The 15,671-nt window shown below is 38.6% G+C and overlaps 1 protein-coding gene across 1 annotated transcript in view; it reads right to left on the bottom strand.

Moving 5' to 3' along the window:
- Myo3b (myosin IIIB) overlaps positions 1-15,671 on the bottom strand; it is a 403,151-nt gene that overhangs the window by 66,480 nt on the left and 321,000 nt on the right. The gene's annotated exons all lie outside the window — the stretch shown is intronic.

Below are 15,671 nucleotides of genomic sequence, written 5' to 3'. Positions count from 1 at the left end.
ACATTCTACAAGACCTTTATTAGCTTTAATTGTAATCTGTGGTTAGGGGAGAAATTTTATATGGTCAATTGAGAATCCTAAAGAAACTGACACAGACCCTATATTTTTTTTTCATTTAAAGTCTCCAGGATCTCTGATTTTGGGAGTTTGCATCTTCCCCATTTAGTTCTTTTTTTAAAATTTAATTTAATTAATTTATTTTTTAATTCATTTATTCACATGTGCATACATTGTTTGGGTCATTTCTCCACCCTGCCCCTCTCCCCCATCCTATCTCTCCACCTCCACCCCTCAGTTCCAGGCAGGTGATAAAGATCCTATTGACATTCTTCTTCATTTCATCAATACTCATCTAAGTCATGATTTTGGTATTAGAATGACAGTTTCAGCAGTCTACATTATTACTATAGGTATCACATTTGTAACTACTTCACTTCCTTTTCCTGTACTGCATTATTTGATTTTTGCTCTTAGGAAATAGACTGGAAAGATAAGGAGTCGTGCTCTTCATGACAATTGTGCAATAAATGTAGCTCAAAGTGTTTTTTCAACTAAAGGTTGATTGTAAAAATTCTACAAACTGTTTCTCACATGCCACTTCACTAGGTGACTCATTTTAAAATAACAATATTCAAGGGTAGATGCTTGTCAAACACCCATGGTAAAATCCTAGGGCTCTGAGTCTGTATGGCTTGGGCACAGAGTGCTGAAGATTTTCATCCTCTTAAACCTGGACTCAATCATGACAAGATATGAGGAGCTCATGCACTCTACAAATCATACAGCCTTCCGGGAGGTACCAATAAGACGGCAGGACACTAACTAGAAACATTTGAACTTCAGCTTTATAGAGAGATTTACTCACTGAGAATGACTCCCTCTTCAAACTGTGGGAACCCCTTCATCCTTGGAGCATAATTTTTTTTAAAAAAATTTGAGCTTTCTTTTACTACTATGATCTCTCCACTCTATAGACAGATTTCAACATTTTAATAAGTTTAGTGTGGATAACTGTAGCAGCTGAGCAGTAAAAAAGTGCTGTTCAGGAAATTAGAATTTTCCCACTGGCCACTAACACACTCCATCAAATCAGCAGTATTTAGTGGCCAGGTGAGCAGATTTCAGAAATTTTCAAGTGAAACTATTCTAGCTTTCATGCATATTCAAAGTGAGACTAAATTGTAAGCTCTGTCTAACATTATTGCCTACACAATTCACATGACAAAGCTCTCCAGCACATATTTTAGAACTCACCGTTTCTATTTGACACCATGTTCCCAACTTGCACTTCCAGCCCAAAGAATTCTTATGACTGAGAAACGTTGCTTCATCCTTCTCTTTGTCATATAAATGGTTAAAAATAAGTTCCTTAATTTCCTGTTTTGGATGCTTTTTTACATTAAGGGATTTGAATACAATGTTTTGGGAATTGCTAAGAAAATAATAACAGAACTTGCAGATATTTCTAATTTAACATATTTTCATCATTAAAATCCAAGTGTATTTTATGTGCTATAACCCACTGATACAAAGTCTAATATTTCAAGTTGTCTTTACTGATTACTGTAGTCAGACTCTTGTGACATAGGTTCAGGATCTATGGGGTGGTATGATGGGGAAAGTCTTGAGCAGAGGAGGAGAAAACACTTGAAGGGAAACTATACCTTTCTTTTAAAAGGGCCTGAGAACATCCCTCTGGATCATGCAAATCTATCTAAAATGATTATGCTTATCAACCAGATAACCCACTTAATCTCTCTTTCATCCAAAGTATTACATATGGCAAAATAAAGTACAGAGCAACCTGATCCAGTGTACCCCCCCACCCCTCGACAGACTTTTCCAAAGCTCTCTACCCATCTCTCTCTTTCTCCATTTTTACCTGGAGACCTCATTCATTTTCATAATGAGCTGGACTGTACAAAACAAACAGAACAAACAATCAAACAGAAATAAATGCCATTCCTTAGTTTCCCACTGTTTAAGCAGATGGCTATGCCCATCTTCTAAGCTCTATTCCCATAGCCACACTATTGACTAGATATATAGTATATGACTAAAATGCAAAATTCAAGATGCTGTTTGAAACAAAACTAAGTTCTACCATACAGAATACCTGTTTAAGTCAGTTTTGCACTACTGCAACCAAGATGCTGAGGCAATTAAATGATAAAGAGAAAGGTTTGTTTAGCTCAGTTTGGATGTTCCAGTCCAAGATTGGGCATCCCCATTGCTTTGGGCCTCTGGTGAAGGCACCAGATGGTAATAGGAACATGTGGCAGAGAAAACTGCTCAACTCATGAGCCAGTAAAGGGAGAGGAGAGGAGAGGAGGGACAGAATGAGAATGAATATGAATGAACAAGTCAGAGTCCGAAAATTCTCTTTGGAGTTAGGCCCCCAATGATCTAAAGACCTCCCAGTAGGCCTCACTGCTCAAGGGTTTCACAGCCTCCCAAGGATCACCCTGGGGACCAGGCATTTAACATATGGACCTTTGGGGGACACTCACCCAAACCATAATACTACTCATCTGAATTAATTCATCACTGAACACTTATTAAGTACCTACTGTGTACTAGATACCATGTCAAACCCTTTCCTATCTGTTTATCCACCGCTACTCTCAGACTGACCCAGAATTAACACCACTGAGTTCTTTTTATACTTCCATACAACCTGTCACAAAAATATTACACATAGCTTAATCCAGTTTGTATAAAGAATACATTTGTAGAGCAAGGATTGCTGGGTTAAATGATATATTGACAGATTGCTCTCCAAAAAGGTGTTTTCCCTTCTACAAACAGTACACAAATGCTCTAGTTTCCCTGTATTCTTTTTTTTTTTTTTTTGAGGAAATTAGATGATTCCATTTACTGTTTCCTAAAATAACTCTTCTTCCCTGGAGAAAAATGATTGGATTAGACTAGGTAGGAAATTATTGCTATCATCTGGCTGGTGATCTGAACAAAGATGATGGGAGAAGAAAATTTCAGTTCATAAAATGTGTTTTTAAATAACTGACAGTATAAATAATATTAAATAAGTGGTTACTGTTTGTATTTATATTAATCCATGAGATAAAAGTTTTAAAAATAATTTCTGATAGTCAATTTTAATATATATTTAAACATAAATTCCAGCAGAGTCAAAAATTATTTTGAGATTCCAAGATGGCGGCTAGAGGGAGGAAGCAGAAAGCGACCCTCCTATAGTGAAATCTTGGAGAGACGCTGGAGACACACTTTGCAGGCATAATCACCGAGAAAAGGCATAACTTTGACTCCTCCACATCTCCAGCCAGCGCAGAGAATCTCCACTTCACGTTAAACGGAGAACCGAGGAGGCCCCCGGGGCCGCCAGTGGCCGGCGCCCATACGGCTTGGGAAGACGCGGACCAGGTGAGCTTCGCGGTACCGCGGTTCCCCCACAGACAAGCCTGGGCCAGAGCAGCATAGCCCCCTGGACAGACTGACCTCCACCCGGGAAAAAAAGAGAAACTGAGTACTAAGCAATAAGAACAGTTAAGACACGCTGGAAAGAGGGTGGGGCGCCCTGAGCGCTGAAGACTGGGGGAAGGGAATCCTTCCCGGGACTGTAAATAAACGAGCCGGGCGGGCCGGAGAGGCTCTGGCGGGAGTGGGGCGCGCGCCCAGCAACCAGGAGCGGGGACGCTTGTGAGAGGAGGGAAGACCCACTTCTCACGTGAACTGTAAATAAACACGCAGGCCTGACAACGCGGGGCAGTGTCACCTTTCCCAGTGCTTGGAAAGGGGAAAGCCTGTAGCAGAGGCCCCCGCACAGGAGAACTCTGAGCAAACAAAGCCTGTGGGACCAGGTAAGTGCTAGCTCACCCCAGAGATCTGCATAAATAACGCCGCCAGCTACAGGCTGAGAGCAGCAGGCAGGCAAGCCACAGTTGCAGATACCACTCTCAGAACTGTCTCCAGACGCTTTTTTTTCTTTTTCTCCCTACCTTTGATGAGAGAACAACTGAATTACACCTGCAAGCTGAAAAACTTACTGAAACTGTATTGCATTTGAACTGGGGACACTTGGTGGGGCTTTTGTGTGTGTGTGTGTGTGTGTGTGTGTGTGTGTGTGTGTGAGTGTAGTTTTGTTCTACTTTATGCATCCCCTTTGATGAGACAACTACAGAACAACATCTGAGGCACCAACTCCAGGACTGGAGATTGAGATGGACACCCAAATTATTAAGACTGAAACTGCATTGCATATAAACTTGGAAGTTTTTTTTTTTTTAAATTTTCTATTTTCCATTTTATTTTAATTCATTTTTATATATAGATATTACTTTCATTTACTTATTTTTTATTTTTTTATCTTTGATTTTCAATCCTCTCTCTTTCTCTCTAATGTCTGTTCAGCTTACTGTCGATTAGTACGCTAACACTCCCTGTTTATACCTTTGAAACTCTCTTGTCTGATACCTTGTTCTGCTTTCTCCCTCTTGTCTGTATATTTGTTTTCCCCTTTTCTTTAACTTCTTGCTTTCCATCTCAGCTCACCCTTCCATTCTAAATATTACCATTGTTATTATTACAAGCTAGAAAATACTTAATTGCACACAGTACAGGGACAGTAACAACACCAAGGACAATGACAGGAAGACAGAAAAAACAGGGAAACCAGTTTCCCCACAGCAAAAAATTAGTACAGGAACCAGAGGGGAATGAAGAGAACAGAAACTCAGATCCAGACTCCAACAAAATGAAGATAAACTATGCCAAAGGATCCAATGAAGCCCACAAGAATAATTTAAAAGAAGACATACTACAAGTACTCAATGAAAATTTTATAGAGATGATACTGGATAGGGTCAATCAAAATGTACAGGAGACACTCAAGAAATTCCAAGACAATAAAAATAGAGAATTTGAAAAAGCAAAAGAAGAAATAAAGGAAACCATAGAAGCACTGTATAAACACCAAAGTGAAAGAGAGAACACAATGAATAAACAGATAAATGAACTCAGGACAAAAATAGACAACAATAAAGAAGAAAACTGCCAGGATATGGAAAACCTCAGAAAAAAGAACGAAACAGAACTGCAAAACAAAACGGAAGGCCAATCCAGCAGAATAGAACAAACAGAAGACAGAATCTCAGAACTTGAAGATGAAATGGTAATTAAAGGAAAAACCGAAGAACTATTAATTAAACAACTCAAGACCTGTGAAAACAAAATGCAAGAACTCACTGACTCCATCAAAAGACCAAACTTGAGAATCATGGGCATTGAAGAAGGAGAAGAGGTGCAAGCGAAGGGAATGCGTAATATATTCAACAAAATAATAACGGAAAATTTCCCAAATCTAGAGAAAGATATTCCCATACAAATGCAAGAGGCCTCCAGGACACCAAACAGACCAGATCAAAATAGAACTACTCCATGACATATCATCATTAAAACAACAAGTTCAGAAACTAAGGAAAGAATATTGAAGGCTGTAAGAGAGAAAAAACAAGTAACATACAAAGGTAAACCCATCAAAATCACAGCAGACTTCTCAACAGAAACATTAAAAGCAAGAAGAGCGTGGGGTGAGATCTTCCGGGCACTGAATGAAAATAACTTCAACCCCAGGATACTCTACCCAGCAAAGCTATCATTCAAAATAGATGGAGCAATAAAAGTCTTCCATGATAAGCAGAAACTAAAACAATATGTGACCACAAAGCCACCATTACAAAAGATTCTGCAAGGGATCCTGCACACAGAAAGTGACACCCAACTTAACCATGAAAAGGCAGGCAGCACCAAACCACAGGATAAGAAAAAGCAAGACAGTAGAGAGTAACATCAAGTTAGGTACACACAATCAAACCTTCAAACAACTAAGACAACTAAATGGCAGGAATCACCACATACCTATCAGTACTAACGCTTAATGTTAATGGACTTAATTCACCCATCAAAAGACACCGTTTGACAAAATGGATTAAAAAAGAAGATCCAACAATTTGTTGCTTACAGGAGACTCATCTCACCGACAGAAATAAGCATATGCTTAGGATGAAAGGCTGGAAGAAGATTTACCAAGCCAATGGCCCCCGAAAACAAGCAGGAGTAGCAATACTTATCTCTGACAAAGTAGACTTCAAACCTACATTGATCAAATGAGATAAAGAAGGACATTCCATACTAATAAAAGGGGAAATAGACCAAAAGGAAATAACAATCAACCTATATGCACCCAATGTCAACGCACCCAATTTCATCAAACATACCCTGAAAGACCTAAAAGCATATATAAACGCCAACACAGTGGTTGTGGGAGACTTTAACACTCCATTATCATCAATAGATAGGTCATCCAAACAAAAACTCAATAAAGAAATCCAAGATCTAAAATATGCAATAGATCAAGTGGACCTAGTTGATGTCTACAGAACATTTCATCCAACCTCTACACAATATACATTCTTCTCAGCAGCCCATGGAACCTTCTCCAAAATTGATCATATCCTAGGGCACAAAGCAAGCCTCAGCAAATATAAGAAAATAGAAATAATACCGTGCATACTATCTGACCACAATGCAGTAAAAGTAGAACTCAACAACAAAAGTAAAGACAAAAAACATGCAAACAGCTGGACCTAAATAACTCATTACTTAATGAAGAATGGATCATCGATGCAATAAAAGAGGAAATTAAAAAGTTCCTGGAAGTCAATGAAAATGAAAACACAACCTACCGGAACCTATGGGACATAGCTAAGGCAGTCTTGAGAGGAAAGTTTATAGCCATGAGTGCATGTATTAAAAAGATTGAAAGATCCCAAATCAATGACCTAATGATACATCTCAAACTCCTAGAAAAACAAGAACAAGCAAATCCCAAAACAAATAGAAGGAGAGAAATAATAAAAATAAAAGCTGAAATCAACGAAATAGAAACCAAAAAAACCATACAAAGAATTAATGAAACAAAAAGTTGGTTCTTTGAAAAAATAAACAAGATCGACAGACCCCTGGCAAACCTGACTAAAATGAGGAGAGAAAAAATCCAAATTAGTAGAATTAGGAATGCAAAAGGGGAGATAACAACAAACACCATGGAAGTCCAGGAAATCATCAGAGACTACTTTGAGAACCTATATTCAAATAAATTTGAAAATCTAAAAGAAATGGACAGATTTCTAGATACATATGATCATCCAAAACTGAACCAAGAGGAAATTAATCACCTGAATAGACCTATAACACAAAATGAAATTGAAGCAGCAATCAAGAGTCTCCCAAAAAAGAAAAGTCCAGGACCTGATGGATTCTCTGCTGATTTCTATCAGACCTTTAAAGAAGAACTGATTCCAACCCTCCTTAAACTGTTCCACGAAATAAGAAAGGGAAGGAAAACTGCCAAACACATTTTATGAAGCCAGTATTACACTTATCCCAAAACCAGGCAAAGACACTTCCAAAAAGGAGAACTATAGGCCAATCTCCTTAATGAACATTGATGCAAAAATCCTCAACAAAATAATGGCAAACCGAATTCAGCAACACATCAAAAAGATTATTCACCATGACCAAGTAGGCTTCATCCCAGGGATGCAGGGATGGTTCAACATATGAAAATCAATAAACATAATAAACCACATTAACAGAAGCAAAGACAAAAACCACTTGATCATCTCAATAGATGCAGAAAAAGCCTTTGATAAGATCCAACATCATTTCAAGATAAAAGCTCTAAGAAAACTAGGAATAGAAGGAAAGTTCCTCAACATTATAAAAGCTATATATGACAAACCTACAGCCAGCATTACCCTTAATGGAGAAAAATTAAAACCATTCCCTCTAAAATCAGGAACCAGACAAGGATGCCCACTATCTCCACTCCTATTCAACATAGTACTGGAATTCCTAGCCAGAGCAATTAGGCAAGAAGAAGGAATAAAAGGAATACAAATAGGTAAAGAAATTGTCAAAATATCCCTATTTGCAGACGACATGATCCTATACTTTAAAGACCCAAAAAACTCTACTCAGAAGCTTCTAGACATCATCAATAGCTATAGCAAGGTAGCAGGATATAAAATCAACATAGAAAAATCATTAGCATTTCTATACACTAACAATGAGCAAACGGAAAAAGAATGTATGAAAACAATTCCATTTACAATAGCCTCAAACAAAATCAAATACCTAGGTGTAAACCTAACAAAAGATGTGAAAGACCTCTACAAGGAAAACTATACACTTCTGAAGAAAGAGATTGAGGAAGACTATAGAAAGTGGAGAGATCTCCCATGCTCATGGATTGGTAGAATCAACATAGTAAAAATGTCGATACTCCCAAAAGTAATCTACATGTTTAATGCAATTCCCATCAAAATTCCAATGACATTCATTAAAGAGATTGAAAAATCTACTGTTAAATTTATATGGAAACACAAGAGGCCACGAATAGCCAAGGCAATACTCAGTCAAAAGAACAATGCAGGAGGTATCACAATACTTGACTGCAAATTATATTACAAAGCAATAACAATAAAAACAGCATGGTACTGGCACAAAAACAGACATGAAGACCAGTGGAACAGAATAGAGGATCCAGATATGAAGCCACACAACTGTAAGCAACTTATCTTTGACAAAGGAGCTAAAAATATACGATGGAGAAATAGCAGCCTCTTCAACAAAAACTGCTGGGAAAACTGGTTAGCAGTCTGCAACAAACTGAAACTAGATCCATGTATATCACCCTATACCAAGATTAACTCAAAATGGATCAAGGATCTTAATATCAGACCCCAAACTCTAAAGTTGATATAGGAAAGGGTAGGAAATACTCTGGAGTTAGTAGGTATAGGTAAGAACTTTCTCAATGAAACCCCAGCAGCACAGCAACTAAGAGATAGCATAGATAAATGGGACCTCATAAAACTAAAAAGCTTCTGTTCATCTAAAGAAATGGTCTCTAAACTGAAGAGAACACCCACAGAGTGGGAGAAAATATTTGCCAACTATACATCAGACAAAGGACTGATAACCAGAATATACAGGGAACTTAAAAAACTAAATTCTCCCAAAACTAATGAACCAATAAAGAAATGGGCAAGTGAACAGAACTTTCTCAAAAGAAGAAATTCAAATGGCCAGAAAACACATGAAAAAATGCTCACCATCTCTAGCAATAAAGGAAATGCAAATTAAAACCACGCTAAGATTCCACCTCACCCCTGTTAGAATAGCCATCATCAGCAACACCACCAACAACAGGTGTTGGTGAGGATGCGGGGAAAAAGGAACCCTTTTACACTGTTGGTGGGAATGTAGACTAGTACAACCACTCTGGAAAAAAATTTGGAGGCTACTTAAAAAGCTGGACATCGATCTACCATTTGATCCAGCAATACCACTCTTGGGGATATACCCAAAAGACTGTTACTCCAGAGGCACCTGCACATCCATGTTTATTGCGGCACTATTCACAATAGCCAAGTTATGGAAACAGCCAAGATGCCCCAGCACTGACGAATGGATTAAGAAAATGTGGTATCTATACACAATGGAATTTTATGCAGCCATGAAGAAGAACGAAATGTTATCATTCGCTGGTAAATGGATGGAATTGGAGAACATCATTCTGAGTGAGGTTAGCCTGGCTCAAAAAACCAAAAATCATATGTTCTCCCTCATATGTGGACATTAGATCAAGGGCAAACACAACAAGGGGATTGGACTATGAGCACATGATAAAAGCGAGAGCACACAAGGGAGGGGTGAGGATAGGTAAGACACCTAAAAAACTAGCTAGCATTTGTTGCCCTTAACGCAGAGAAACTAAAGCAGATACCTTAAAGCAACTGAGGCCAATAGGAAAAGGGGAACAGGTACTAGAGAAAAGGTTAGATCAAAAAGAATTAACCTAGAAGGTAACACCCACGCACAGGAAATCAATGTGAGTCAATGCCCTGTATAGCTATCCTTATCTCAACCAGCAAAAACCCTTGTTCCTTCCTATTATTGCTTATACTCTCTCTACAACAAAATTAGAAATAAGGGCAAAATAGTTTCTGCTGGGTATTGAGGTGGGGGAGAGGGAGGGGGCAGAGTGGGTGGTAAGGGAGGGGGTAGGGGCAGGGGGGAGAAGTGAACCAAGCCTTGTATGCACATATTAATAATAAAAGAAAAAAAAAAGCAGAGCAAGTAAAAGGTTTCTCAGTGGGAGAAAAAAAATTATTTTGATAATGCAAAAATATACTTTTGATAAATTTAAAATACTTTCAGGAAATTTTAATTAGCATACTTATAAGTTACAGATTATGGCATTTAACCCATAACTAATGATTGGTAGTATTGGAAGCCCGTACTAATCAGTTTAATAATGCTTATATAGTATAAGCCCTTGAATATTATCTATATTGGGCAGTTCCAAATAAAGTTCCAATTTACTTAGCAATTAATTGGAAAAACATGCTGTAGACAGATATAGTAACATATTCAAAAAGAAAATTTAAATTTTTTGCTTTTTTGAATTAATTTTAAAAGAAAGAATAAAGAATAAAGTTAACACAACTTATAATTGAGACCATAAGAAATATTTTTTTGCTTCTCTATTTAGAAATAAATTGATAAGTACTGGTTGTTAGTAAGTGGCTGTATTTACAAAAGATTTTTAAAACTGTTACTCTTATTTTGTGAGCAGAACATTAGGGTAAATATACCTTATGGTTTAGTTCAGTAAACTGAATTAATTAGTCCCAAATTAGGAAGTAAATGTTGAGATCCTCTAATGGAAGGGAACAGAATTTTCACATGATTTTGTTTAAAATTCAATTTATTTCCTATAGGGGAAAATGATTTAACTTGATCTGAAACCCAATCCTCAGGGTTCTTTTAGGTAAAGGGGGGAAAATGTTGAATCTATCCCATCCACAAGATTAAAAGAACTCAGGACTTCACAGCCTCACGTTTGCTAGGCAGGTGTTCCACCACTTGGGCCACCCGGCCAGCCGCAATCCTTGTATTCTCGACAGCCTGTGTATTATCTTTGTTTTCCAACCTCATCTCTTCGATATACAAAAAGTAAAATTTCATTTCTCATTACATTTTGAGGCCATACTTTTTTTTGGTGGCAGTGGGGTTTGAATGCAGGGCCTCCCGCTTGCTAGGCAGGTGCTCTACCATTTGAGCCACTCTGCCAGACCAAGCTCACACATTTTCGCATGTAGTTATAAGTCATTTGTATCTTTCCTTTTATTAAGTGCCCTTTAAAATTTTTTGTCAGTTTCTTTCTAAAGGGATGCTTGGTTTTTTCTTCAATTTGAGGTAATGACAGACAATAAGAGTAGACTAGAGGTCCTGCTATTGAGTGGGAGGAAGCTGCAGGCATTTTGGTTAGATATTTAGGTAAGGGAACCTAGACTCAGAGGTTTGGAATATCAGGCAAAACTGCAGGGGAACCCTAGGTTATTATGCAAATAAAACAGTTCTCCCATAGTGTCTGAAATCCTCTGCAAATGTAAACTTTAATAGTTAAATCTTATTCTGTAATGTGGTTCAGCCAAATCTATTTAAGTCCTCATTAAAAATACATTCTGTGAATTGCTGGATAAAGGATTTAAACATTTTTAAAGGTGTGTAATACATATTGCAAAATATTTTTGTACGAAAAATTATATCCTTTGTACTTCTCCAGTATCCTAACAAAACATGGCTTTTCTGTTTTGCCTACTTCCAGAATACTACCAGAAATAGATTCATTTTATTTGCACAAATTGTTTCCATAAGGCATACTTAAATATCTGCCTTGGAATTTTATAACCATCTCATCTAAGTGGCCTTTCTCTTGCCTGCAGCTCTTAATACTCCATGAAGAAGGACCTGGTGTGAAATCTGATCATTCCAGAGAGGAGGTCTGATTCACATGGCTTGGTGACTCTGAAATTTGGAAGCCAACATGAAACAATGCCCTGGGGCTGTGTGCCTCATGATTAAATCCTGTCTTGGGTAGATGTTATTGTTGTCCGAACATCCATTCTCTCCTGCTTGCTTCCCAACAGAATCCTTAAAATTACAGGCAGCAACAAATATAGTCAAGTTGAAAGTCAGCTTCTCCTGCAGATAAAGGAGGCCAGGAGATGGAAGCAGAAGTCACTGGGTGGGGCTTCTGGGAAAATCCTTTTAGAAATTAAAATTGCCATCCTTTTAGCTAAATGTCCAGCAGTAGACATTTTTTTCTGATTCTTGGGACCATGAAGGAAAAGTGGAGAATATTGGTCTTACTTGTTACTGTTGATCTGACCCAGTGCCAGAAACTGAACAGCTCTGGACTTCTGGTGATATAAGGAAAACACACATTTCCTGAAGTCACTGTGATTCAGTGCAGGTTTCTTAAAGCAGAGGGAACAATTCTTAACTTTAAAGCACTATTTTAAAAAATATCTTCCAAGCAAACATTTCTCACCTTTGCAGGAGAAAGTGCGAGCTTTGTATTAGGAAATGAAGCTATATTGGGTCCTTTGAAAAGGTACTGCATTCCTTCCTTCCTTCCAGATTTATTGCTCATCTGTTTCCACCATCCTCTGAGTTCAGAGGCTAATCTGTCTGGACTACTGTGCTTCCCAAGGGTTTTCCCAATAGAGAGTCTGAGTAGGACATTAGGGAAGGAAGACAGTGAGGACAGGGAGAGAAATGATATTCTCTCTTATTCTCCAGCCTCCTTCTTGTGAGTTTACCTTGTGCTGATTGTGTCTTTGACTGAGTCATCTCTCTTCTCATGGCTACCCACATGGCTCCTTCCTTCTGGGTTCCATGTACCATACTCTCTCCTTGCCCATTAGAGGACTACACTATCCTTTACGGTGTCCCTATATCCTGCTCATACCTTTTAAAATAATCCCTGTATTAAATAATTCTCAAATTATCCTAACTTGAGTGTGTAATTTGTTTCTATAGGGATTCTGTTTTATATATTCCTTGATGTGTGTGTACATATATACATAGACGCATAGACACACACACACATATGTACACACACATATGTTTTGCAACTTTGTAGATTTCAGTCCATTTCTGCTTACCTACATGGAGAAGCAGGGGAATTAATCTCATCAGGACTGGAGGACAGACACATGCCCACAGGCCTCCTACCATTTTCCAAGAAAGATGAGAAGAGTTAATGTCACTGGACAGACAGGAAAGCATTTTTAGGGGTGAGTAGATTGAAAGCTCTACTTCGCAGCTATAGAAACTGCAGAAGTAACAGCATATAAAAAGGATGTCAAATGTTAAAATAGGAATCACAACCAATGCTTGAAAAACATATTTTTAAGTGCAGATACCACAATCATTTTACGGAAGCCGGAGGCTGACTCAAGTGTCAATGCACAGAACTTCACTGTAGCTCCAGGAAGTCACACCTGACTTGTCCGACCACTCATTTTTCACTGAGGGTTAATTGAGTGCCTAGAACAAAAAGTATACATACCCTGTCTCTTGACTTTCGGTCAACCTTTTGTTACTGTTCTCATTTTGTTTTTTGTGATGGTTTGGGGTTTTGATATTTTTCTATATCTTGATTCTTCTCTACTTTCTACCTTGCTAATGAAGAAAAACCTAAAGACAATGGAAAAACACTAAATATGAGCTCTCTTATACAGTTAGTGACCTAAGAAGCTAAAACAGGGTGGATATCCAAGTTCAGATTGATACGAATGAGAACCATGGAAAAACTGCCTTTAAGGAGAATGACAACACTAACTTATATTGTGTTTAAGTTATCTTAGCATATAAAATTGGCTCCGAAAACATTAGCCCACTTTGTTGGACGTTCAAAATAAAATGGAAAATGGCATCTAAAATTTTTTGGCAGTAACTGGGTTTGAACTCAGGACTTTACACTTGCAAGGCAGGCACTCTAAATTAGTTTTTGAGGGTCATTGATAACATCATCCTCAAAGAGAAGTCTGACTGAAAAAGCAATCGCAATGTACATATATTTCAAGAAGTACCATCCAGAAAAAGAAATAGCCATTTTTCTTTTATTATTATTATTGGGAAGCAGGAAGAAAAATCCTTCTGTCAAGCTCTCCAGCCATGAAACTGATAGTCTTCACAGTTAGTCAATTCTTTTCATTAGCCTAAGGATTCTTAATCCAGGCTGCAGAGCCTGGTGGGACATGAAGGAGTTAAGGACATCCTTGACTTTGTGTGTAGAGTGTGGCAGATATGCCTTTGTGCATTTGCTTAGAGGTAGGGTGCACAGATTATACTGGCTTCTTATACAAGCATGACACAAAATGACCTGCAAATGAATGTGTGAAATCCACCTGGATGACCATTGGTCAGAGTGTCAAAGAGAAGGTAGTCACTTCTGGGTCAATATTCAGAGTCCTCAGGGTACAGACGCATGGTAAGGAAAACCTTCATGCGGTGTGTACCCAACCCTCTAATCCTCTAATTCAGAAGTAACTTACAGGTTGTCCCCTAGGCTCCACATGGGTTAATTTGCTCAGGATAGTGAGTTAGAGGGGACACCTCTTCTAACTCCCCTTTTAAGGGGAGAAACAATGTGATTTACTTTTTTCCAGTACCTTCCCACAGTGCTGACTAGAATTTGCTACATAAAGTCAGGTCTCCACTAGTGGACTGAACAAAAGGGTGCCAGAATGAACTGGCCCCAGGAGACAGGAAGTGCCTGGTCCCCAAATGGCCATCCAAATTGAAAACCAGAAGGCAGCATATATATGTGGTGTTCTGAGCTGAACTGCCCCGGGCACGGGTAAGAATGGCAGTGAAGGACAAATAGCACAGACACTTTGTAATTTGATTCTTGGAGGTCTGAATGGATCCTTGGGTGTTTTGTTCCCCCACTGGTCCCCCAAACATTTAGACGTAGTGTGATGAGTTAGCATGGAAGCTGTCTTTTGGAGGACAAATCAGTTAAGAGTAGGAACAACCCTAGAGCTCTTTGGATTTATCTGATTTCTGCACAAACGCAGAATTTGGCATTTAAAGTGGGTGTGCGCCCACTGGGAGAAGCCAGGCATTGTGTCCTGGCATAGAAAACCCTTCCTTTGAAATTAGGAGAGAGTGTAACTCATCCCCTAAGAGCTTTGGAGAGCTCTTGCATTTGTTTCTCGGGCCTGTTTGAATTTGTTCTTTTAAATAGGCTGCTTAGGGAAAATACCTGGCACCAACTTAATGAAAAGGGATATCATTAATTTCTTCCTTTAAAAAGGAAGCATTCCTCTGGGAGTACTGAGTCTTCATGCATATTAGGTCAGACAAACCAGCCTAATGTCTGGTAGACTGGCTGCTCTAATTGCTCACTGTTAAGCGGCCACACAGACTTTTTTGGATGGTGGAGAAAGAAAATGGGGACTGCGTCGGGGGCGCTCTAGATAGTCCTCTTAGCATTTCAGTGGATTAATGAAACCCAACTGCCTTCAGTTACACAAATCGCCTAGCACAGAAAATACCGACAGATTGCCGCGAAGGTTCATAGTGATAAACTCTCGGGCCCTAGGGTGGCACTGGGGAAAAATCAAGTGCAGTTTATGGGAATCTTAATACGGGCCAGAAGACTTGACAATGTGAATGAAGGAAATTAGCTACTTTCAAAGGTGATTCTCATTGGAGATGTGAGAAAGCAGTAGCAGCAGCTGACTGTGCTTAACAGCGGCTCACCACGG

Source organism: Castor canadensis, chromosome 4, assembly GCF_047511655.1.
Source record: "Castor canadensis chromosome 4, mCasCan1.hap1v2, whole genome shotgun sequence".
Taxonomy (NCBI): Eukaryota; Metazoa; Chordata; class Mammalia; order Rodentia; family Castoridae; genus Castor; species Castor canadensis.
The sequence above is the reverse complement of the archived record's forward strand: the minus strand, read 5'-3'. Positions and strand labels throughout refer to the sequence as shown.